Source organism: Brachyistius frenatus, unplaced genomic scaffold (assembly GCF_029030835.1).
Source record: "Brachyistius frenatus isolate BFR_SWC_R1_liver_20210118 unplaced genomic scaffold, ASM2903083v1 Contig_18, whole genome shotgun sequence".
NCBI classification, from domain to species: Eukaryota; Metazoa; Chordata; class Actinopteri; family Embiotocidae; genus Brachyistius; species Brachyistius frenatus.
In genome coordinates, this window is record NW_027210617.1 from 2724420 (window position 1) to 2752199 (window position 27780).

A 27780-nucleotide genomic window follows, 5' to 3' on the forward strand; every position below is an offset into this window, starting at 1 on the left:
AAAAAAAGAGGAGGCATCGCACCCACCTGGCGAGACAAAGAAAAAAGCGGGGGGAAAGGTGGCTGAACAGAAATCCACCCTTGACACCTCTTCCTCCAATCACTGCAAGATACTCCACTGTGCTCCTGTCATTAATTCAGCAGACAAAAACTGTTACCAGATGTCATTATTTATTTATAGTATTTAATGGGGAAAATGCTTCCTTTGAATAATACATTTGGTGGGAGAGGGGTGCAGAGCTGGGTTTGAGGAGGAGGAGGAGGAGGCGAAAGGGGGAGTGGGGTCTGATGAATATTCACGAGCTGCGTCTGGAGGGATTGTGGTAAACTACCTTTTTTTTTTCCCTGCCTCTGTGCCTCCTGGGTTTTGTCGGCTCTGCCACTGGCCATGATGGCCCAGCTGCGTTGCTCATTTGCTTGGCTCTACGTGCAGTGGCTAGTTCAACATGCCTAATGCCAGACTATTACATTATTAGCCAAGGCAAAGCTAGCAGCAGCCCACTTAGGCTCTGCTCCATCTGCTCACTGGTGTCGGGCTGGGGGGAGCGCAAGGACGCAGAGCTGTCAGTCAAGCAGAGTGACGTCCTCTGGCGAGCAAAGGCACGGCCTTCATTAAGCCGATGGAACGACCCTGTGACTTGGGGGAGCGCAGGTGCCAAGTGGATCGCAGCCTAAAATGTGACCTAAGGCCATGTGTGTGTCAGAGCTCTGCTGCTACACACACATAACTTGAGCAGAAAAGAGAACGCGCACACACTCATGATCATTTATACAAACAGAATTTAATATGTGTGTAATCTGCTGTGAGTATTTTCATTGCTTAATTGGATCAGGGTTATCTAAGTCTGTCAATTAGTCTCTCTGCAGGCATCTTCCAGCATCCCTCCTACCCTTTCTTACATCATAGCCAAAAAAAAAAAAAAAAAATACGTTACATCCATTCCCAACATACAGTATGCAGCGAGCCTACTGCAAGGAACTTTCAGCAAAAACACACAAGGAAAACAACTCAATAATAAATATATTTTTCACTGAAGAGTGATGGAGATTAAAGCCAGCTATTAGCCACAGCAGGATCACAGCTGACTCATAGCAACACGCTCTTCCAACTATAGGATTTCTATCTGAAGGCCTCCACCAGTAGACAGCCTAACTCAAGCCCAGAGATCCTCTGTGCTGATACTGTGCAGTTGCTTGGCCGCTCTCCCATGTTTCATCTTGTGCCAGGGTGGCTTTGTTTGTTTTAAGCATAGCAGAAGGTTCATTGGAGGAATATTAATGTCTTACATATGCAAAAATTGCCGCAAAAATCCACAGTCTCCCGTTCACATGCTTGGACACTACTCAAGTGCAAAATTGAATTCTCGCCCATTCACGTCTCCCGCCAGAAGTGTCTGCACTATAGCTGAGAGCAGCCAGCCAGAAAAGACGCATTATTGAAATATGTGACAAGGCAACCTCATGCAAAGAGCAGATAATGCTGTAAAAAAAAAAAAAAAAAATTTTTTTAAATCACACAGTCTGTCACTTGCCTCCTTCCCGCCCTCACTCTTTCATTCTGTCTTTCTGTTTCTTTCTTTCATGCTCCTGAGGTATGATGACAACATTTCTAAGCTGCTTTTGGCCTTGACCACAGTTGGAGTGGAGCCACTAAAAAGCGCTGAACCACTCTCTAAAGGAATATTGTTCACCCATTGTAACGCCTCATCACACAGAGAATGTGAAAATGGGGGCAGTGAACTGGCAATACTAAAGAAAAGAACACCTCTTGTGAGAACAATGACGTTAACGGCGGAGCCTGTAATCCAGTGCAGGAGCGATGAGTCCAAACAGAGCGACGAGGCGACGAAGCGACGAGAGGAACGAGGAGACAGAAAGACAAACACGGAGACGTTCTACAATATGTATGAGAGGCAAAAAGAAGCAAAAGGCAGCATAGGGACTTAAAGACGTGGAGCCAGATGCCCGTAGTGCAACAGGAGCAGATGATACCCATTTAATTCACAAACACAATTCAGGAACTGGCAGCAGAGGTGACCACCAAACACAAGTATCAAATACACAAAGATTAACACACTGCTGCCCAACCGGTGAGAAGAGGGCATGTTATCTACAGTCAGTCACAGAATGAAAATGAGGCCGGCCTGTCTGCAGGTACCAGCGTGGCCTTACACATGAAGGATCACTCTGCCGATGCCAAAACCAAATACAAGGATATAAAGGAGTGCAGGGTCAATTCTGCCAAGGACGGCTTGTAGATACTCTGACTGTTTGTGTGCCCATGTGTGTACAAATATGAGACACACAGTGAGCACAAGACAGACATAGTAAGAGGCAAGCAAGAGAGAGAGAGAGAGAGAGAGAGAGAGAGAGAGAGAGAGAGAGAGAGAGACTGGTCACCGTTTCACAAACTGCTCGGTTGAATCTCTGCTTAATTTCCCAGGGGGTCATGAGCAACTCAGTTCCTATACTCTCGCTGACATTCTCTATCTGACACCCTGCCATACACTCCTGAGATTAAGACGAGCAGGGGGGGGGGGGGGGAGGGGCAAAGCCCAACATAGTTTTCTTTTACATGCTCAACAACAGCTATCATAACTGTGGCACCCAGGCCGCGCTCTGACCTCCTCCGCTTTGATCAGCTTATAGCCCGGAGGTCCTCCTGCTAGACAGCAAAGTTTCCTCCAACAGAAATAATTGAGAGACCCATTTGGCGGAGTGTAAGTGCCATCCAAGATAATGTCTCGGGTCCCCCACCCCCCACCCTCACTTCGTTTGCTTCACTGACAGCGCTGACAGCCGTGTCTGTGGCTGCCTATCGACTTTCACCCGTGAAGTCCGAAAGCTCCCCTTGTCCCCATCTACCTCACCTGAAGGCTTACAGGCGGAAGGAAAAGGGGCTTCCTCTACAAGAGGCGGGCTGATGGTCAAAGATATTGAAACCCTACATTCACCCTGTTAAATATATATGTTAAGTTGGTTGACATGAGCAGCGTCCAAAGGAGAAAACAAATGAGGCGGTGATGCTTATTATTCTTCAACAGATGCTGCATAACTGAGACTATCATGACATGATGCAAACAGGCAGAAAAATGACAAAAGCATTCAACTACAACAGTTTTTTTTCGCATATAGAAAACGACCCTTATTTAAACTGAAATCATTTCCAACAAAGAAAAACGAAAAAAAAAATACTATAATCAGTCACCTGAGCAGTTTTTAGTTAATGAATCATGCTCTTACAATGGCAGCACACTTTCGTGTTAAAGTGCACCTATAATTCTGATCGTAGCCACAGATCTTTGTCTTTGAATAGTATTGACAAGCTCATGTCCAATTCAGCACTGAGTGTAAAACATCTGTGAAACCCCATTTTCTTTTTGTGTGTAAAACAACGCTGAATTTACTTCATATGAAAATCCAGTCATTACATATTAAAAAACAAAACAAAAACAAACAAAAAACCACGCCTTCACCTTTCGGACGAAGTGAGGTCCAGTCCACAGGAATGTAGAGCGATGCTGCAGCTTCACAGGAGCGTCGGTGTGATACGGTGCAGGTGGTAGCGCCACAGACTGGGGGGAAGCGGAAGCATCCAACGGCGCGTAAAAGCCCTGCGAGTGCGGCTGAAAACGAGGCAGCACCGGGTGTCAAAGTGAGGGGAGACAAGAGACCAGGGGCAGGACCGGGTCGTTGTTCATGCGATGAAGAGAGTAGATTTCTAGCCGTGTGTCCGCGCGACTTCCGGAGACTAGCAGAGGCAGCAGCCAGCGATGAGTGGAGGAGCGCCAGCCAGAGTGGTGCTCACCTCTCCAGCAGCTGAGCGCTACTGAACAAAAGAGTGCTCCGCAGGCTCTCTATTCAAATAGCAGGAGAGAGGGGGGTGTGCAAGTTGGGGGGGAGGACGTGTGTGTGTGTGTGTGTGTGTGTGTGTGTGTGTGTGTGTGTGTGTGTGTGTGTGTGTGTGTGTGTGTGTGTGTGTGTGTGTGTGTGTGTGTGTGGAGGGGGGGTGCCTTTAGTTTTGAGGTTGATATACAGACCAGAAGTTCCTGCATCAAACAGCTCAAAAGCTTAATTTCAAAACGTCTATAGGCTATAATTCATAAAGACCACCTGACTGATGACCTGCTGATGTGTTATTGTTTGTCCACTAATAAATTATTTCACGTGGGCCACAACACTCACAGTTATTAGTCCTCATCCCATTAGATAATTTATGGGAGGGAGAGGGTTTGGTGAGGAAGACGTGATTTGGCATCTCCGTCCTACTGTAGGCCCCTCAGTCCCGCTTTGTCTGAGCACCGTAATTAATGACCTTAGAGATAGAATTACCTTGTTTGGCAGTGTAGCAGTGACCTCGACCCGAGATCTACTTGCAATGGGCGAGCTGAGGCTATCAAATTAGATTAACGCGCAAATTGCCTCGGATTTAGGTGGCAGGTTTAAGCAGCAAAATCAACACTTTTCACCTGATGTAGAATTTGACCTGAACATACAGGGCGCACTCTCCTTTAAGCTTTAGTCGTTGCATAATGGCAATAAACATAAAGATCATTAAAAAAAATCGCAGTCTGAGAAAGCGTAGTTTCAAAGAGTTTGCAAAAGTCCTGCTTGTATACATTCAAAGGCAGCGTGAACGACCCACCGCTTTGTTACATATAAAGAATAATGATCCCCCACGAGACGCCACGATGCGTGCAGGGAGATTATGGCTTTGTTCAGCAGAGTTGTATAATTTGAACATAGCCCGAGCTGCTTGCGTTATGTTTGCTTGGTTTCACATCATTTTTTTTTTTCTTATATAGGCAGAGTGTGTTTTCATCACATGTGCCAGCAGTATATACTTGAATGTTGTCAACAAGGTCTCTAATAGGGGTGAAAGCAGCATCACTGCAGCCTGTCCAGACTCAAGGAGCTGTCCGTGGTGCTGAACCAGCTCAGCAACGTACCGGTGCGTTTACATGACCGAGCAAAGGTGTGTAGACCACGGCTCTAACACGAATAAATCACTGTCACACCACAAATAAACAAATGCACTGTGAAATGCCACCAATCATCCATGTTTCCAAAGGTTTTTCTGAGTTTGTTAAGACTGCAGTAAGTAACAAAAGACAATTAGATTTAAGCCCAACATGAAACAAAGCAATCCTCAATTTCCTATCAATGCAACTTAAAAAGTCTTCTTATAAACAAACTTGAAACAAACACATTTCAGTCTTTGTATCTGTTATTTGTGCAGCACTGTTCCATAATTTGTTTATTCTCTTTGGTATCCAGCCCATAAAGACTTGTGCTGCTGCAGTCGTGTCACAACAACAATTTACATCCTAAAAAAATAACTTGTCTTGTGTCCAGATTTCTAAGACGAGGTTCCTTCCCAAAACCACATTTTAACCGATTCAACTTGACGAAACTAATGAGCAATAAAAAATGAAACAGACCTTATATCTTTAGCCTAATTGAAGATCCGATAATGAGCAAAGCCCTTCCTGTGACAGAGACAATCCAACCTTCCTATTTCTGTAGATACTGTACCGGTAATGTGCCTGAACGTAGCACATAGCACACAAAAAAATCTTTTGACTTTACTACTAATGCATAACAATTAACGAGAATGTCTGTTTCCGCCTACATTAAGTAGCTTCACAGATGGTGATACCTAATGGCTTCAGTGACCTCTCTGATCTTTTCTCTAACACCACCATTAGGACCACGGTACTATAAATAAAGATTTTAAAGTAAGCAATTTTAAAGCATTTACGGAAGCAAAGCAAAAAATGGTAAAAGTGATTAAAAAGAAAATTATATTACAGTGGTATTTAAAGAAATCTTTACGCTGACCTCGTCTGATGTATTCCGTTATGTAAATAGCATGCTGACCAAGTATAACTTGGAAATGTGTGAAGCTGTCAGCAGGTTCGGATGGCCCCCGGTCTTTTGGCTGGCTTTCCTGACCATGGCACTAAAACCTGCGTCAACACAGATATTTGTTCTAGCCAAGGGAACAACTAACAGGCCAGAGAACCTAAAGATGCAGCAAAGACTTCTCCTATACGACCTATAAGTATACTGTTATGTGCTGAAGAGCTAGCCCCTTGGGTGATTACAAAATTTGCTGTATCATAGTTTATTATTACAATAGCAGCAAATGAAAGGACGTTAAGGGACTAGAAAAAGGTATTATCTTCTTCTGGCCATAATCACCTAGTAATGCTGTGTTGTTGTTTATTCTGCAGTTTATTCAGAGCTTTAACAGGACAGAAAAAGACAATTAGTCCATCATGACCGTGACTTAAATGCTGAAACAATATTGGGCATTAAGATGATAGAAGACATTAAAGGTAAAACTGTACTTTAATTTTTAAAATTCAGGATCAAAAGCTTTAAAATGACTGCTCAACATTAAACTGTGTATTGTACAAAGTAGCATATACTGCTCAAAAGCTTTGTTTTGTGCATCAAAATGAGGTTACTTTCCATATAAAGCCTTACAATCAATGTCACTCTTAAAATGTTAAGCACTTTTATTCACTGTCATACTGAGAATATTCAAGCTGCATCCATACAGCAGGCTTGTACAGTAGAGTGGTATTGGGAATTTCAGTTGATTTAGGATTTGATGAAAATTTGTAATGATAACAGTCAGGGGAAAAGACTCACGGACACAACTCTTAGAACAAACGTGCAGTTTTCAGGCAGTTCACTGATGGCATAATCACTGTACTGTGGGGACGGCTAAAGGCCTCATCCTGTTTAAAGCAGCACATGAGAGTTACACTTTAACTAATGCAGGCTGAGTGCTTCAGACTGTCCTCAGCTTTAAAGAATTGTTGAAACCAGACAGACTCTCCAGTGAGCTCGACATCAAATAGACGCCAGGGCCACAAACCCTAAGCTTCTGCTTATCTGATCTCTACACATGCAGACCCTTCAAAAGGGCAAGACCTTTTGATGACGATGGTGGTGGAGATGATAGTGAAGACTGTTGCTCTCCAACTCTGTTCCTTTTTTAATCTTTACCTCTATGCTTTTCCTACTTCTCCGTTTCCCAGAATGACCTGAAAGCAATCAAACTTCAAACAAAGAGTAAACAAAGAAACAGCTTATATCGATTGCTGGGCTTTATAGCAGTGGATAAATGTGTTTATCTTGCGCAGCCACTACATTATACTTAGATTAAATACATAATTGATGTGGTGACTGGAGCTATGAGCAAAGCGCTGCTTTGAAGCATCCTCTGGCAAGAGTTTATTACATTTTGTTAATACCTTATTTAGGCAAAGCATGAGAGAAATTAATCCCAGGAGAACTGGCTTCTTAAAACACTGTCCAGCCACCCCTCAATCCCTACAGAATAATTAGGCAGAGCAGAGAAATGTGTTTGTCCCTGAGAGGATTGTGGTGTAAAGTTTACTCCTACCTCCTCCATCTGTGACAGCGGCTGTGCTTTTTGTTTGCACATAGACTCAACACTGAAAGGCGTAACAATCACGAAGCCCACATCAGCTTCACTGACAGCAACAGAGCGTTTTACATTCCCAGAAACTCACATGCAAACGTGTCAAGATACTTGTATGAGATTGCGCATCTCGAGTGAAGTCATCAGTACAATGGGTAGCAAAGTCATTTTTTAATCAAAATAAGACATACAGAATGATTGCTGCTTGTTATGTGTCAGTGACTGACTGGAAATGGAGGAAAAGGTCAGCAGACATGCAGACGCCCAGGTTGACTTCTGCCATTTAAGCTTCGTGCTCACTTCTCCTCTCAGATGATCTGGCTTCTCTGTGGCCTCAATCAGGCGCAACAAACGTGTTCTAAAAGTCTGACCCAGCGTGTAAGATAACCCAATGAGTCACCCTCATCTTTGCAACAATTACTGCAACACATCAATGACTCCCTCTGTGAGTATATACACTGTATACCTCTTTTTGGATTCAGTCCCCTTTATAATAACAACACTAAAGACTGGAGCTGTGTTTCAAATTGCCTACTTTTTGAAAAAAAACTTTCAGTACGTTCTGCAGCTACCCTTAAAAACAAAATGGTATGCATACAACTGGAACACAAATATGCACCTTGAACTTTGACCCTCTGGGTCATTTCCATTTCAGTCTAAAACTAAAGAAGACACTTTGCGATAAGCATGGCACTGCTTTGCACCGGATGTAATTAGAGCTCTAAGAGTCTATAACAATGCCAGTGACTATGAGGTTGCAATAAGCACAGCGGTACTTTCAGCAAAATGCTAACATTAGTGTACTCGCAAGCTCACAATGAAAATGTAACATGTTCCCATTTACCTGGTGTAGTGTTTACCACATTACCATCTTTGTCCAGAGTATTTGCATTCTTACAATTAGAACTAAACAGATGAGACTGATGGAAGTGTTGTTAGTTTTGCAGGTTTTTGGTCATAAACAAAATACAGATGAAAATTTGATATGTAAAGTTAAAAGAATCACCACAGTTATAATTCATGACGAGGACATGAACGCACTAAGAACATTTCACGACGAGTCACATAAGTCACAGTGGCTTCGGAGAGAAAGTTGGGGTGTCACCAAAGTCACCATGAATGTCTGGACAAACATTTGTGCCAGTCCATCCTCTAGATGTAACTAGATGTATTTCAGTGGATAAATGAAAGCCCTGTGGTGGCTTCAGAGGGAAAGTCAAGACAATTACCAAAGTCAGTAAGATGCATCCCCCCAGGACTATAAATGACTGAACAAATTTCTATGGCAATCCATTCAATACAAGTTGAGATAATTCAGTCTGGACCAAAGTGGTGGACCGGCAATGACATCTTTGGAGTCCTGCCGCTAGCGAGGATCCGAATAACAATTACATTAATCCCCAAAGGTTTTGTTGCACGGAGTTTTAATTTGTTCAACAGAACACAAAAATTTAATTCTGGTCAGCCAACCTAGACGTTCCCTTGCTCCCGATTAGCCCCAGAAATCCTCGAATTTAAATTGTCATGGAGATGGATTTTTTTTTTTTTAATAAGTTACATAACCATCCTGAAGAACTGATGCTAATCTTTTAAAAGGTTTAGGACACAGACTTGCACTAGCTGCCTTCATTTAAGGAAAGCTGAAACTAATGCACATTCAGGCTGAATAAACAACCAAATGAAGGCTGGGGGAGGTTTTATTGTATTTGAATGCATCTGTGTGGGTACATGGAGGAGACAGCATGAAAAGACTTGATGCTGAGTGCGTTACACACTTGAAGTCATTTTCTGTCAACAAATTCAGACATTTGAAGAATTCTAAAACCCTGCTTTTATTTTACCACAACACACACACGCACACACATGCACACACACGCACAAATACATGAGCAACCTTGCTCAGGTAATCATTTTCTTATGATAGTGATTTGGCCTTGAGCATATTCTACATTTGTAGTCGTGATTTTTGTTCTGGATTGTTTGTCTGCTCAGTGAGTACCAAACGAGGTCAATGAGAAAAGAAGCAAAACCAACTTAAAGACAGAAAAAGAGGGAGAGCATTGCAGTATAGGAATAAATTCAATACAGCAAGCTTAGCGACTGTCGATCAAATCATTAATTATACTTCTTTATAGATCAATTAGTTTGTTATTTTTGTTGCAGTATGAAAGAATATACAAGACAGGAAAAGGTTTTTGAGCCTATGCGACAATAATTTTAGACGTTTTTCTTATTAAATTTTTGGCTCTGAGCCTTGCAAAACGGATCATTGGTGAGCAACTAAACAGACAGGCGGGGGAGTAACAGCACGTTTGACAAATATGGAGGAATATGTGTGTGTCATATGTCGAGGTCATCACTGGTGCCAACCCAGGTCCCGCAGCTCGCTGACCCAGAAATAAATGACACTAGCACTAAAATGCAATCAACATACCGCACTCGGTCATTTGCCATCAGTGAGAGTGACTGCCTGCACCAATGGTTAAATTACCTAATGGTGGAAATGAGAGATGGTAGAAAGTGAAGGATAGGAAGAATAGAGGGAGGAGAGGGGCCAGACAAAGAGAGGGGGGACGCAGTCGGGGTTTGAGACAGCGGTACCAGGGGGGCCGTTAGGCACTGAGGAAAAAAGAAGAGTCAGCAGACCTGAGAAGCTGTAAATGAGGGAGTAATGAAGCCGTGCAGGTGGGGGCAGGTGATCTATAATGAATGAAGCTGAGAGGGGAGGAGACGAGAGGCTGTTAGCTGGCCTCAGCTTGGTCTCTAATAAACTATCATCCAATCAGAGGGTCTCTGAATGACCTGGTGGAGAGGCGGGGGAGCAAAGAAAAGGTTTGGTTTGATGTTTAATGATGTTTCCAGTCTGGGTATGAGACTAATACAAAGAAGAAATGTGCTGATGTGGTTTTTACAGCCAGTACTAATAACACCTCAAATGTTCCAGTCAAAACGAGCACATTTTAATATGTTACCAATGTTTGTTTATGTTGGAGTCTTGGTACAATGTACAATGCTGGACATAATAAAGATGACACATACTGTATGGACAGAATAAATGTATGGATACATTTTAAGATATGAATTATGAATTATGTAAAGCCTAAAAGTTTGTCTTCAGGTTTGACCCAGCCTAGACATGTTTCCATTTGATTAATGTTGTCCAGATTATACATTATTTTTTTACTCGATTTGGGGTTTTGTCTGATGGTCTAGTTGCTATTACCAGTTACAGTAAAGATAGGCCAGCAGCCTTAATCTGACCGGTTTACATAGACTACTATAAAGTTGGCAACACAAATCCAGATATCAGGTTAAAATGGCAATATTTAGTCCAAGGATGTCCTTTGTGTGGTAGCGGTTGCTAGTTTACACGTTTTTATTATGATCATTTTCAAAAGCAGGGATGATCCACTGATTAGTGCCATGATTCATATTATAATCAATCACTGAATGAGGAAGAAGCTAATCGGGAAAATGATTTACAAATGTAACTTTTGACACAAATGTACGTGTATATGATACAACATATATATACAGTTTTAAATTAATAATAACTTGATTATTTCAAATTCACTGAGCCTTGTACAGGTTTTGGCTTATTTTGTCACAAAGTTGCCAGGACTGTTCCAATGGCACTCAAACAGTGAGAGTTGCCAACTCCATTTTGAGTGCATTATTTTGGAACCACCTCCTGTCTGTGTTTCCACCGCCAGCCCTTCTCCAGAGCTGACGACAGTTCCCCCCCCCTTCTGTCTTGTCAGCTTACAGACAGAAAGCTTGATCAAAGAAAAGCTCACTGTGTACATAAATAATATATCATATTTCAAATGTCAGTGGAAAATAAACTCAAATGTGAGTCGATGCTGTGAACATTTTCTTTATGTTTGCTTATGTGGACCTAACCAATATTATCTCACAAAAGTAATGACATGTTAATGAAGTTTAACAGCGCCAGTCATACCACAATGAGAGTGTGGACCTTTTGGAAGAAAAAGATCAAGAATACATTTCCTTTAGAAACATCATGTAAAATGTTCTCAAGTCTTTTAACAAATGTTAAAACATTGAGTCCCCTTCGGCCAACAGTAACATTTCACAGCTGACACACCTCTACACATCGCTCCAGACACTATTTCAGACAATCGCTGGAGATGTCATGATCAAACTCTGTGTCCTGGAGCCTGGCTGCATTACAAACCAAAGCAGGAGATGCTTAGCTTCAACCGCACAGTCAGCACTGATACCGGACATACTTTCTTCTCTTGAGAACAGAATATCCTCCGCCTGTTTCATTTCTCTGCACCTCTGCAGCCTACGTTATCATCTTACTCTCTAAAAAATGCCATGTCACTGTAATAACCACCAAAAATGGGAAGCAGAACCTCCTCGTCCTCCCGCATCCTCTCCAACCTTGAACTGCATAGGAACTGCTATGACGTTTCCAATAAAGTGGACAGGTCAGTTGTAAATATGTCTGATGTTAGCAAACCTCTTAATCTCTGAATCCAGAAGCCTGGAGATATGACGGCAGAAAGATCAGACGCCAGCTTCACAGTTTTTTGTTTTTATCAATACACTCATGTAGCATTTAATGTACTATCAGTGGGCCTTTTGGTTATAATTGTAAATCTGTTGTCAACTAAAAAAAATATGGTGATGGTTTTGTATGTTTCAGCACAACAAACTGGATGAATTTCACACAAATCCCAGTTATTATTTTTAGACTAATACGTTTCTTTGGTTTCCATTTTCTATTTATACAGAATGGTACAATGGACACCATCACGGTCACTTGCATTTTTTCCATCTGACTTACAAACAAAGAAAAACACTTTTCTTGAAAGCTGCTCTCATTAAAATGTATATATTTGCAGTGGATCAGATGATTATGTGTGAGGTGAAGTGTATTGCTCTTACTAATGAACACAACTAATTATCATTGATACTGTAGTTCCCCTCAAATCTACAGTGCCTTCTAACATTGTTTAGTTCTTTGCTTTTGTCTCAGGGCCCACCGTTTTATTACCGTCATTGACATATTTTCAACAGTATATTTTCTCAAGACCTAAATAAAACTAAAATGAGAGTGAATACTGGATTGAAGTGTGTCAGGCGGCCTAAAACATGATTTGAAATGATGTTACCATCAGTCCTTTGCCAACAGATGTGAACATAGGCAACTGTTTGCCAACACGTCTGCTGAAAGAATTTTAAGAGGTGAAACTAAATCAGTGGCATGCTTACAGCTTTCTGTGCTGCCACTTTGGTGCAGCTTTAAGACAGGTTTAAAGCCACTATATGTAAAATCTAAAAATTCAAAACTGTGGTGCCCCTAGTGGTAGTTTCAAAGAAGACACTGTTGCAGACAGCTATGCACCACACAGTAACTTTATAATGACATAACTTAACAAGCAACTTTGGCTTTGTTTTGTTTTTGTTGCCGATGAATGCAGTAGGTTTTGGAAGGTGACTCGCTAATCTTGATCTTAAAATGATCCACAAAAGCACCAAGAGGAACAAATTAAAAAATTCCTAATAAATTACCACATACAGTATGTAAGATAATGTAAAAAAAAAAAAAAAAGTGGGTAACTAAATGTTTAGTGTGATAGATTACATTTCTCAAGAAAGCTTCAAGTCTCTGCAAGTTGATTTATATATTGTATTGAAATGAGGGGAACCACGAGCTGACAGGAAAGTAGGAAATCAAAGTTATGGTTTGGAAAATGGCCATCAGTAATGCAAAGTACACATGATTTGCAGTTAATGGGCTGAATCACACAGAAGTAGGCTCTTTAATGGTGCAGTATTAAATTTTTATGATAAAAATTTATCATCATCACTCAAAAAAAATGCTTCCAAGAAGAAATATTTTCAACCATGAAACAAAACTTGGCTGAGCCATCCCGAAGACCAGACGAGAGTAATGCTAGCATCATGTCTTTTGATGAAGGCAACTCTTTTTTTCTTGCAGTCAGTCAACAGCACTCCTTTAGCCGTGTTATAAATCATCATAATGAGGCATAAATCAGCATTAATTAGCATATGGGTTACAGGCACCCTGTAAGATACTGGCAGATGACATATATTCTCCATCATCGGCTCACACGGAGCAGCAGCAATCACCACTTCATCTATGCCTCGGCCTCTCCTCACCAGCTCATCACTATTTGCAATCAGTGTACTGTGTGACTTCTACAAATCGCAAGCACCGGTGCAGAAAGCCAGACGGACGACGCATGCCGCTGTTTTGCTCTTCAGAAGACTCGTCCACAAACACGACAGTGACTCTGATGAGGTGAAGTGCAAGAAAGCGATGACGCAAACAATCTGATAAAGGGCTGAGGTGCAGAAGTCAACAGAGTTAATGTTGCTCACTGGACTGAGGAGGCTGAGAGCGGAAGAGCTGCACTCCACCGAAAAACTGAATGAAACAAACAAAGGAAAACCTGTTTCTGGTCTTAGAAAAGGTGCATTACAGTAAAATACTTCAACCAACTGATGTATGTTCCTCTCTCCATAACTCCTAAACATTTCTCTGTACAGTACCCTCTCCCCTGTTTTATCTTTTATCCTTTGTTTCTCCCCACTGCTCTCTTCACCCATTTCCCTCCTTATGTTCTCCAGCCCCCCACAGAGAGCTCAGTCAATCCGTGGGGGAGGGGGGAGAGGGGAGGGGGGAGGGGAGCGTTTAAAGGGTCGCCAGTCAACAAGGAAGCAGTTCTGTCGGTGAAGCTCGGCTGCTGGACGGCAAACACATACCCTGTAGAGGCCCAGCAGTGATCTGTCTGCTGAAGCGCCTCCAAACGCCTCTCTCGGTCTGCCACTCGGCATAATCAAGCCCCCAAAAACGCAGCACGCCGTCACGGGCCCCTTGGCTTGGCTTTATCTGAAAAGACAGCCTGTGTAGATAGACCAGCGCGGGGAACATTCTGTACAATCCGAGGGGATGGGGGGGGAACAGAAAAAGAGTGGATATATGTCTGCACAAAGTCCTGGTGTCAAGCTGTAGGGCTCCTCATGGAGGTGCTTTGCTCTATTCATCTATTCACTTCAGAATCTATAATTGCCTCGTGCATATCATTTCACTCCTACCCTGTTTTTCCACTGCTCTTGCATCACACTTTTCTTTTGTCTGACCTCCAGCAATTCCTGCTGCTACACTAAGCATCTTAAGTGTCTACTCGACAGAAATTCACTAACAGGCCACTGTGTCAACGATAAAATGCAAAAGTTTTCATGTTTTGATAAATAGATGGTGGTTCAATTTTGATAAATGAGGCAATACATTTTACATTTCAGCAGGACAATATATTGTTACTATATTGATATTGTGATAGAGACTAGATATTGTGTTAGACTTTGGATATTGTGATATTATATGTGTTGTCTTTTCCTGGTTTTTAATCACAGTAAATTGATGTCATGCTCAGAACTTAATAGACTATTCTAGCTGCTCTATTATTTGCTTTTACCCACTTTGTCATTAAATCCACACTACTGATAAATATTTATGAAAAATCTTACATGTTTAAGTAATTTGTGAAAGCACCAATAGTCATCCCTACAATATCAATGTCGAGGAATTCGATCAAAAATATAGTGATAACTATTTTGTCCATATCACTAGACCTGTCACACTTATTGAGTAAGTAAGTACTTAATACAGCACCTTTCATAGACGAAGTCACAAAGTGCATCACAACAATAACAACAAAAGAAATGTAGCATTATTAAAAAAAAGAAGCCAACAATCACAACATCAGACCATTGAAATACAGGCACTACACAACATGAGGTGAGACAGAAAGGCCAATCTGAATAGATGTGTCTTAAGTTGTTTTCTGAAGGCGTCGACAGAGACTGCAAAACGTATATTGAGGGAAAAATTCAAAGCCACCACTTTAAAAGCAGGATCACCATTCGTCTTTAAACGAGTGCACGGGACAGCCAGTAAGCCCTGATCAGAAGACCTAAGGGATCCACTGGTGGTATAATGATGGAGCAGGTCAGTTATATACTACGGGGCCTGACCATGGAGGGCTCTATGGGCGAAAACGAGAACTTTAAACTGCATCCTGAACCTGATGGGTAACCAGTGAAGGGAGGATAAAATGGGGGCGATGTTAGTTCTCCTGCTGGACTTGGTTAACAGCCTCGAAGCAGAATTTTGGACCAGTAGGCGGTCCAGGATGACTTGATGGGACATAATTGCCTGATCGCGATTACATGAGCTAACCGCAATCATGTTTCATAATCGTTAGAATAGTTTAGATGGGTGGTGCCAATAAAGGGCCCCTCTTCCTTGTAAGGTGTATGTGTATCATTAAACTATTAGGCTTGTACAACAGTAGTGTCATAAACTGAACAGAGATAGAAAATTCAATGGTTAATGATCGTGACACCACATGTTGCCCAGCCCAACCTTAAATAATCTTAAATTATGTGGCGAAGGAATGTACTTATTCGTCTATGCCTTACCTATTAAACAGACTTTCTTCTCCAGTCAAAGTCAAAGAGCTTCTCTGATATTTAGCAGTTGCACTTCATATAAAACCAAATAATCTGGCTCCATTAGTTTCCATAGAAAGAAGCAAGCATAATAATCACAGCCTCCTATGCATATTTTAGCATGGAAAAACATGCCTGGGGTAATAAGAATTTAATTCTTTTTCATGTTGATCTTTCTCTCCTCTTCTGCAGTCAAATGAAACAAAAGAGCAGCCGAGCTGCTGTTTAGTTCCTTCATCATGCTGCAGCCGTTTTGTTAAAGAAACGGTGATCTGTTACAGTAATGCATCATGTCAGATATCATATACATCTGTGGGAATGTTAAAATTCAAATGTTAAAACAGCTGCTCAAATGAGCCGTTTATGCACGATTAAAACAAGCGAGTCCTCTGATCACTAAACACACACATGGGTTAACGACTCAACAGCATAATACAGTGTGGCATTATACCACATATCCTTTTGCTCTCTTTCAGACAAATACGTGTGTCGCTTAATGACATTTCAAATAAAGGAGACAGACCTGGTTTGCAACAGTGTTACATGTCATTCAGCTTCCAATGTGACAGATTTAATTTGTCTTCAACATTAAACCAAAACTCTGCTAAAAAATAAACAATTTGACCCCACAGCTGCCACTATGTTATATATGTTATATATGTCAATGAAGTCACTGTCATCCTACATACAGGCTCGTGCCAACACATGGTGAAAGTCTACTGTTAGTGTCTTCCAGGATCTTTATTTAAATAATGGACTGAACTCAGGAGCAGTTGTGTCCATATGGTTGCTTCCAGTTTCTCCTCTAACGATCTTACTGGAGAATAAAAAAGACGCTCGCAAGGGGAGCGGCTCACAGATAGAGCTGTGCACACTCCACTTTCTTAGGGAAGGATTTATGGCGCTGCGGCTCTGTAGCACTGTGGTTCAGTGGGCAGGAAAGAAGGTGTAAACCATTTTACCAAAGCAGCAGAGGGCAGTTTAGAGAAGCCACTTACTTTGCAATCTATTGTGGTTTAAATGTCTCTACTTCACTCTCTCTTGCACTCACACGTGTACAAACATACACACTATGTAAATACACACTATTTACATACACGTGCCTCCTTACATCTTCGGAACTGATATTTTCTTGTGCTTCCTCTTTGCACGGCTTTTGTTAACCTGTCAGTTGTCTTTATATGTAACCTTTGAAACTTCCAAATATTGAGTCAGATGTGTCTCATATGTGAAGATGTAAGTGTCCATGGAATTATATTTCTCTGATAAACACTGCTGGTTGCAAGCATGTTGTGAAAGCAGGCTTGATGTATACCCTGCCTGTGCGCCTGGAGTAATAAATGTCATGTTGATAGCATTATTATATTGTCGCTATGTGACTGAATGTCACATACATTTTTTAAACTACAGAAGAAATGCCTCTCTCTTCACACTACTATTAATATACTTCAGATAGCAACAATACAAATATCTGTGTTTTAAAAGATGCATGAAATAAAAGCTGCAACTCCTCCCTTTAGGGCAGTTTTCTAATTCCACTTTTTCATGTGTGTTTCTGCTGATCATAGTTTTATGCTTTCAGTCAGAGCCAATCAAGTAATTTCCAATCTAGCTGCTACACAGCACTTTCACATCCATGTTGGACAGAAGTGGTACGTTAAAGGTTCAGTGTGCAGGATTCAGAGGGATCTGTTGGCAGAAATGGAACATAAAATTCAGAATTATGTATAAATCAGTATGATCCCATAAAACTAAGAATCATTGTGTTTTCTTTACCTTAGAATGAGCCTTTCATATCTACATAGGGAGCGGCTCCTTTTCCATGGAACCTGCCATCTTGGACCTTTATGTTGCTACTGCACGCCACAGCTGCATCCAGGACACTTTTTGAGGCCTGATATCTAAATAATGACGGAATTATTTCCAGACGGACCACCAGAAAACTAATAAGAAAGAGTGACTTTAGCGAAAATGTATTGACTTGTATTTCATATGAGATGTTAAAGAGTAGTCTATGGGGCCAGAGCCTTTTTGAAGCTTTTACTCTTTGTAAACAGAAAAAAAAAAAAAAAAAAAAAAAAATCTCTGACCTGAGTCATCTACATCAGTGTTGAAAACGATTGCATTTGGGTGGTTTGAAAAGAATCAAAACGCAAGCCGGACAGAGACAGAAAAGAAGGAGAGACAAGGCTCAAGGGATGGTGAGAGGGCAAAGAGGAGAAAATACAAAAATGCCTCTGGCGGAGAGTAGTAGGCAGAGAGAAAAGAAAAAGGAGAGAGGATGAGTAAGAGGCTGGGCGGCTGGGGACTTGGTTTGGGGAAGCAGAGAGAGAAAGGCAGGTAAAAGGGAAAGAGGCAGTGAGACAGAAGTGGCAGGAGGAAATCTACATTGTGGTTCCATTGGGACCAACCTTACTCTTTGTGGCCCTATCCTGAAAAAGCCCCAGTCTTGTGTGAAGTGTGTGAATGTGTGTCTGTCTCTCTGACTTGTTCAACTCAAGACAACCTCTGCTTTCTGACAAATCAACATAGCTTTAATCTTGCATGCAAAGCCCTCTCCTCACACTGTGTTTCACCTCATTTCAGCATTGTGTAATCATCAGGAGAGCGGTCTGCCATGAGGTGTTTGTCAGGGCGAATTAAAATGAGGAGAGGAATATGCTGTGTTTACATCACAGTTTGACTCCTGATGCTTTTGTCATAGTCGTCTCCTCTTGAAGCTTTAAACAGCAACATGATTGACCGCCCCACAAAACTGATTTAAAACTTTGCGCACAATTTATTTAATAAAACATGTCACTTTATAGGCCATTCACTTTACTATCAGTAGAGAAAGTGGCAGATACTGGCAGTGTAAAAGTGTGACAGTGTAAACACGCATCAGTCCACTACAGGATACCAGGCCAGTGTCACGTTTTGCCTTGCTTAGGTGTGAAAAGTACGAATTTAGGCACCAAAAAGTCTTAAACTCTGCGACAGACCCTCAAATTACAAAATTGATGAAAATTACGTCGTAATATATCTATAACACAGAGATCTTCAAATCTGTTAATCTGATTAATTAAAAGTTATTGTTACCTTAATAATCATAATATATTTTGAAGGGAGGTTGACTTGCAACAAAGACATTTTTACGTCGCAACTTTTTGATTTGTTTTAATCATAATTTGTCAAAACCATGTTAACTTCACAATTTATCCCGCTTTTCTCTTGGTTGTTAAGAATTTTCCAATTTTTTTTTAAGGCTAGTTGTGTTTCTTCAAATCAACATTCTGGCATCCAAACATTAGTCTGTCTCATTCCTTACAAGCCCAAACTGCCTGACCTGTGATAATAGAATCTCTGCTGGCTTTGACTTGTGATTGTGACCCCTATGGGCTGTTTACTTCATCTGTATATCACTATTAATAGAACAATTGGCTGTTGCCATTAAATCCAATTCAGTTGATTAAAGACGGAAAACAAATTGAAATATGCTCATTAGAGCAGTTTGGTTTGGCTAACGTTATCATGCATATAGATACACTGGCAGCAGCTCATCAGACAAGTTGCCAGAAGTCCATTAGTCTTGCACAACCAGAGTAACAGTTTTTCTTCTATTGGCAGGGAAAACTTGTCTGTAGCTGCAGCCATGTGTGAGCATTGCTTTGACTCATTTATTATTGAAAGAGTTGTTGAAGTAGCTGATTGGTATCACTGGAAATCAGCTGCTTCAACCTGCCATGAAACCTCAGCAGCAGCAGCAGCCATGTAGCTCTTGGCAGTCTGTTGAGACACAGCTTGGAAGCAGCTACTGTGGGTTCAGAGGAGACGCTCCCAGACAGGAGGAGTGACATGGACCTGAAAGCCACTGACTAACATACCACTCACACAGGGCCTACACATATATATAAAAATGGATACATAAAAGTCTATTCAAGACAGGGCAGTCAGGAAATCGTTTTTAATGGTTCAACATACAGATAAAAAACACTGTGTTGAAGCTGACTAAATCATCTGAGGGGTTTCTTGTGACTGCCTTTTTATTTGTGGTAGTAAAAGCCATAGAGAGTAATTTAACGCGTAAGCGATCCTCCATATGAATGACCGTACTCACCACGGGGGCTCCTGTCTGGGCCACATCATTATCTGACTTCAAGTACAAAATTCACACTTAAGACCTAATTGAGTTTAAACTCTTAATTGGCTCCACCACTGGGGGTAATTACACAAATTGTATCTTTTAACAAAGAATGTCCATCAGGCAATACAGAAAGGAATCGTACAGAATCTATCTGTCTGAGTTATTGGAAATATTATAGGAAGTGCTGCAGAGTGAGAGATCAGAATATAGGTTTGATTGCTTCCATCCATCATTAGTTTATCTCCTGGTGATGATTTGTTCCGCTCTAATAACTGTGACCAGTGTGGCCTCTCTTTGAGCAGATGTTACCTCTGCTCGGCAGTTTTCATATTATTCTTTGCATCTACACACAGCACATCGTTGAGCTGCTTTTGAAGTCTCTTTCAAGATGCCATCTCAAACACCATAGAGCTCTGTTTGATCTTGGCAGAGGAAGACAATTACGGACGTCTAAGACCTGCTTTCTCTTGTCTTTCCCCTTTTTCTCACACTGTATCTGTTGCTCATGGCCTTCTCTTGAAATACACACACATAATGTACAAACAGCCACAACACTGCGGCATTTAGAGCAGCCGATAAAATGGTGTCTGGCATCATCATATTCAGGTTTTGATATGTATTTTAGTTGTCCACACACATTTAGCTCCTGTCAAAGCATATATGAATTTGGGAATGAGTCAACGGGCCGACAAAGTATCACAGGATGTGTCACAACTAATGTTTGCATGGAAATACGACTACTCACTCATCAGTAACTTGAAGTGCATGCATCCACAGCCAGATAAGATACAGTGCAGCCCACAGCACATCAAACTGCATATATACATCCATGATCAAACTCCTGTAACCCAAGTGCTTTAACACATTGCATTTCTAGACATCTAAAGGAGTGCCATGGCATCATGGAAGAATAAAAAAGAAGAAACAGTTGGATGATAGTTTTTTCGTTCAGTATCTCATGATGCTAAGATAAGAGCAGATTTCCAGTGCATTTTGATTGATGGTATTTTAAAGTCCTCTTCTCATTATAACTACATTTACATTAGCATAGACATTACTATTGAACATATAAAAAGTCCAATGATTTTAATTCCATTATCGTCTACTAAAGACTCTGTCCTTCCATTGATTAAACCCCTAAAAACTCTTCCACAGTCAAAAGTACATATTTAAAAGCTTTCCCCAAGAAAAAAAAATACTGCAATGCCTTAAAGTGGCTTAGATATAAGGCTACACGGTTGCCTTTATTCAGTATTCATTCAATAATGTGTGAATATGCAAATAGTCTCCGCCTCTATCTCCATCCATTCCCCTCCATCAAGGGGAGTGACGGGATTGGTTCCTTCAGTATGTATAAAATCCTGGCTGTCTTAATCTGTGTTTTTGAGACTGTTGTTGGTACACAGCAGTTCCAAAGTAGAAATGTTCAGTCATTGCGTTGACTGCCTCTTTCTCTCATGAGATGTCTTCTAGCATAAGAAAACTAACTTAACAGAAGCTTACTAAATGGCAGGCTGAACTTTGATAACGAAATTCTCCATTAACTTTGAGGTAGCTTAGATATGCTAATTTAAGCTATCGTGTGTGTTCAATGTTTTTATGTGATTACTGAATCTTTTAAATGATTTTTGTCTAAATTGCTTCATACTTAACTGTCGTGACCTACGTTTCTGTTTGAGACATGAAAAGTTCTGGGGAATCAGTGTGATGTAGGACAGTGGAGATGCAACCGAGTGCATTACCAACAACATCAGCATCTGTCTTGATAATTTTCAAATTCCACACATAGTGGGTTTATTACATCCAATTTACTTCCTGTGAAAGAACCCTCAACAGAATTCAAATATTTGTCACTTGCTTGTGTCCTTTTTCTTTTTAAAAAATTTTAAAATTCCAATAAGAAGTTTTGTGCATACTGAATTGTTCAAGACACAGTCTCAATGCATCTAAGAAGCTGTCATTTTCCCCACCACAACTTAGCTGTGCCATGTGAATGTGAGGAAGAAAGAGAAATAAATAGAGAAATAAGCAACAAAGGCAAATCCAGAATTTGCTGGCCCGTGTTCTCCTGAACCCCTGCTACTATAAAAAAAAAAAAAAAAAAAAAAAAATAGCCCTGAAGCCCTGCAGCCCTGCAGCCCAGCATACTTCATAACTACTAGAAAAATCAATATCTAAAATGAGACTGACAAAGTATGGTGGTGTGAAAGATTGTTGTACCTTTATAAATGAAATGAACATTTTGGAATAGTGCTGAAAATATTTATTTCTTTGGTAAATTAACAGAAAATAAACAGCCAACAATTATTATTATCAAAAGATGTCATTACTAGTAATTCATCATCAAACATTATATGGTTCTAACTTATAACGTGAGAATTATTTTCTCCTGTCTGAAAATATTTCAGATAAATATTTGTTGGATAAAACAAGACATCTGAAGATGCGTCTTTGAGCACTGAGATTATTACTTTACTTTTTATTTGGTGCTTTAAATGATTAACCTATTTTTTAATTTTTTAAAGAAAAATAAACAATTTATTTAATCATAATAAATATATCATAATTGTTTGTTATGCCCTTCTCTGTATTATACCAGAAGCAACACAAACAACAGACCCATTGGTCTCACTTTCAAAGAGTATGAGTATATAAAATGTACATAAAACTATATACAGAAAAGGTACATGAGCATTCATTTTATTTAGTTTGGCTGAGCGCCTTTACGGCATGTCATCCTCCATCATTTTCTTGTCAACTCAACAAAAAATACCTAAATATTTTTAAAAAGCAGGGGCAATGCGATAAAAAGCCCAGCAACCTAGATATCAACGCTGCTTTTGCATCAAAATTCAATTGCAGTCCTGCCTTCAAGGTGTTCTTCAGTATTACAAAAAATAAATCCCCATACTTTCGTAAAGACAAGTGGTATTTGAAATAAGACCACACATAATAAGAAGCAGGAGGACACACTGGAATGGCTACTGTTGCTTTTAGGTGTGATTTGTACTGTGTCCCAGATAAGTGAACTCCATTCAGGTTACTGGCCCTTTTTTACATACTAAAAAAAGCCATTTCTTTCCACTAATCTCTAACTATCTGACAAAGTTCATTGACTATCAACATATTAAAATGTCTGCAGTTTGGTTGTTACTATTTTATGGCATTTTGGTGAAGGTGTAAAGCGAGAAACAATGATATGAGAGAGAAAGCGTAAATGTCTATGTTGATGCAGTTTTTGTTTTTTTCTGCACTGCTTAAACAGTTTACAACCTCATTCTCTGTTGTAGCGAAACCATTAAGGAGTTGGTGAGCCGGTCTTAATGTTACAATGCATTCATAAACCTGCTTCTCTCAGTCAGGAGAGAGATGAAACTGTAAATCATATTTCTCTTTATAATCTTGTTCACAAGCAGAGAACGTGGAGTCCTGAAGTTCCCAATCCATCTGTAATGTCTTTGCCCGTCTGCGGTCCGAGCATATTCTTCACTACTTCCTGGAGATGTGAGGTACATCGAGTTATTTCTTCTTTTTTTTTTTTTATCCATTTACCCACCATGTACATCCACCATCTGGTAAATGGGCCGTGGCTGGCAAATATAGCAGTTTATTTTCATTTCACTGAGTTGGGAACTTATTTCTACAGATAGAGAGAAAATCATATTTCACCAGCGGATCTCAGTCCTGCTTGACATTGATGTATTACTTTGGTCAAGAGCATCCCATTCACTCCTCAAGTAATTGAATTTAGATTCTGCCACCTTCATACTGAAAGAAAAATCTGAAATGTAAACAAACCAAAAAAAATACAATTATTCGGTTTTGAAAATGCACCCACGGGGCCTCATATAGGATAATTCTGTCGGAGACAATAACCTGCTTGATAGCACTGGAGTGGCAAAGGCAGAGCTCATCTCACATCCACAGAAATTCTTCATTGTGAGCTGTGCTCAGGAGCAGATTCACAAAAGCCAGTCATTACTGTTAAGAGCATGCTGTGTTTAAGGAGCTGACCATGAGAGCTGGGTTTAAATCCAGACGAGGACTTTGTCATTCTTTCAACTCCTTCTCCATTCATTTCCTGTCATCTTTTCACTATTAAATCTCCAATAAAGACAAACTTACAAACCCACAAAAACCAGGAACACTATGATGCTCTTGACATACCTCCTTCAGTAAAACACACAGCCAGGCGAATTCGACATAGGGCAAAGAAACAATACACACACACAGACATACACACATTTGAAATTAGAAGACATAGTTAGCAGCTTTGTCAGAGCTCTTTCCCACTTATCATTCAGCGTGACAGTTTGCTAGTCTCGACCTTTATATTGTCACCACTTATAACTCTTCTAATCTCATTTAGTAAAAAAGGCTGGGCAATATAGATTAAATCAAATATTACAGCGTCAGTATTGTAACAACATCATAGGGCTGGTCATCGGTGCTATACAGAATATTTACACAATGTTTCTCTTAAATAATCATCAATAATATGGATATAATCACGATGTGTGTAAAGGCAAATAATAGAACAGCTAGAACATTCGAGAATCATAGCACTTTACTGTAATGTAGCCTTTAAAACCAGGAAAAGACAAGATGTGTCACATGTCAGCATATCTAGTGCGATATTATGTAATCAATATAATATTAGAAAGTAAGCTTAAAAAAAAATCGAATCACAGGTTACCACAGAGAGGAGCAGAATCACCAAAAAAGGCCAGTGAGCGGTAGAGAATAATGCCCCGTGCTGTAATTAATGAACGCTTTCAGATGACTGACATTCACAGAAAGCTGAAGATACTTTTTGATCTGTTATGAGTCTATTTTAAACCCATCTGTGATATTTTCTCACCAAAACTTTGATTTCTCTCAATCCATCTTTTCTTCCAGCCCAGATTCATCAGGCTGTTCTGGAAGCTATTCACATAAGATTTGCATTACTCATGACCACATTTAATTTATTACTATACCACCGACAATAACGCTGCTTAAGGTAAATTTCTTTATGCACGTTTTATTGCAAATAAAGGCTGCAGTTGGAGAAGCAAGAGCATAGAGTCGATGAATGAGTCTCTGAACAGGAGACTGATGCTGAATAAGAAGAGGAAGAACCTGCAGGACTTTTTAAATAGTAAGACGATGTCACCAAACACAAAAGTAATGATTTTATAGAAAGATGAGACAGAATTTAATAGTTTTAAAACAGAAAAAATTATTCACCTGCAGTGATTACGTTTTCAATGTATCTATTAACTTGAATTATACGTATAAAAAGGCTATTAAGAGCTAAATAAAAGCATTAATATTCAGAAGTTTCTCCTGCTTTCTCTCACACAGATGATACTCTACACACAGATGGATGATCGTACACTTATCACATAACTAATAGAGGGGGAGTACACTAATTAGACTGCTGTTTCTTTTTAAAGTGCCCCCAACATTTTGCAAATGCCCCAATTTTATAGACAAAAGGAGAAAATGCTGCCCTGCAAACAATTAAAAAGTTCCTACAGTGAATGCAGAGCAGGCAACCGACCGAAGACCTGCAGTAAAGTGATCTCACAGTACTGCTCTGTGTTCCCTCCAGAATATCCTTCTCAGTACAAAGGCCCTTTGTATCTGCATATTGTGTAAATTAAGTGTGCATTAGCGTGATCAAAGAATAAAACAGCTAAATAAACTCTCCGTTCTCCACGGTGGTGAGTGACAGCAGCAAAATGCAGTTAAACAAACTCACCTGTCGAAACAAACACAGATACAAAGCTTTTAATGTGACATCTATTAGCCACATTACTTTCATTAAGTACGCTTATCTGTCCCTGTTTGGCAAGGAGCAAGTTCTCTACAAGATACCACCAGTGATATAAAAGCTCTGAGTGGCTGCAAATACGTTCACTTCAAATAGTTGGATACAGCCGTGCAATGCTCTGGACTCCTAGGTCACCCTTACTGCCGTCATTGCACTATTTAGTTAGTTAGGTTAGTGGTGCTACCTGTGCAATACAGCATAATTAAAGGGTCTGACCATATGTTCTGCAGGAGGACCTGAGATGGATGGATCTCTCAACCACTTCTCCTGATAGATAACTCATTTGCTTTTAGAAGCCGGAGTTAATTAGTCTTTACCAAGGACCCTGTTTCTGTTAGCCAGCTAGTAATTCTCTGCATACTGCCTGACCTGACCATAAATAATGACTCAAGAGTTGCTGCTAGTCAGCTCTACTGGAGATAAAGGAGCTGGCTTGCTGCTTTAAGAGACTTCTCTTTTAGCTGCAGAGCAGTGCTGGGACTTGATCGCTCTAAAAGTAGTGTCATTTAATTTTTTTTATTGTACAAGCACGGATAAATTTTTTTCAACCCTACCTGTCTTTTTGGTGTCATCTAAAAATAAGCAGTGATACCATTTGTGCGCATGAAATGAATACCTGCTGCCTGCTCACTTGAATATGGACAGGTTTTTTTTTTTATTACAACTTTTATGACAGACATCTCCTGAGCAGTTGCATAATATGCAATGCTTTTCCAATTTAAAATATGCTCCTATTGTGAACACGTTCCAATGAAAGCACTCTACTCCGCTAGCTTTAACATTAAAGGGCCTGACGGAGACATAGAGAGGGAGGGAGATGGGAGGAGGGGACAGGAGGGAGCTGCTGAGTGTCTGCTGATGGGCTAACTCAATTTCAGAGAACACAATGGAGCCAGAGGCTGATTTCCAAAAGGCAAATTGTCATTCTGAGCAGTACGGCACCTGTCTGGTGAGTTCATCTCCTGTGCAGTGGGTGTATTTGGGGGAGGAGGATGGGACAGCACATTATGGAGGGGCCCGTGATGGGGGAAGAATTGATAGTGAAATTGTTTGAAATGTGCCTGAAATGCATAGAAATGAAAATCGGGCTCATGGATGCCAATGGAATCCATTCAGACAGGCACTGACCAGGTTTTGATCAGATTGAGTGGGCGACCAGGTGGGGATCGGTGGAATCGACCCAGACAATGATGTTGTTGCCCCGGTGACGGAGTAAGAACCCCTGCCGCCAGTCCTTGTGCTCTCAATCCCAAACACCCAACCACCCATCCTCCACCTCTATTATTTCTTCATCCTTCACACTGCGTGTACTATCAGCTGCAGGTCCTCCCCTCGTCATGCAGTGCTCCAATTACAAAGCTGTCTGCACAGATTACAGAGGAGGCCCATCTGACAGCAGCTAAACACAGATACACACCAACACACATACCATCACACACACACACACAAGCACACCTGCAAATACATTGCCTGACTCCTCTGCTCTATAGCATAACAACTCACATGACACTCTCAACGACAGACATAAACACACACCTGTCTCCCAACACACTTAACCTATGAACTTGTATCAACACCTACACACAAACACCCCCACAGCACCCAGCAGGTCTTTGGCGCTGCTGTCTGTCAAATCTAGGCAGGAACAACAACCCATAATGAGAACGCGAGCTCCTAATTGAAGGTGCCATCTCTTTTAATTGTTGTAGAAACAATTTATCAGGTAAGCCTGCCTCAGAAGGTGCACGATCACAGCTGCCTGAACATTCCTCAGCTCATGCACCTGACCTCACTCTCTGGCAGGTATACTCCAATGCTAAGACGTTACCTTAACAGGGCAGGCTATATTCGACCTATTTAAGTATTTTTT

The 27780-nt window shown here is 40.6% G+C and overlaps 1 protein-coding gene across 1 annotated transcript in view; it reads right to left on the bottom strand.

Moving 5' to 3' along the window:
• ncanb (neurocan b) overlaps positions 1–3812 on the bottom strand; it is a 144332-nt gene extending 140520 nt beyond the window's left edge. Inside the window, exon 1 of the mRNA XM_069694842.1 lies at positions 3476–3812. The gene's annotated coding sequence lies outside the window, so the exon portion shown is untranslated. The remainder of the gene's footprint in view (positions 1–3475) is intronic.
• Between the last annotated feature and the right edge of the window lie 23968 nt (positions 3813–27780).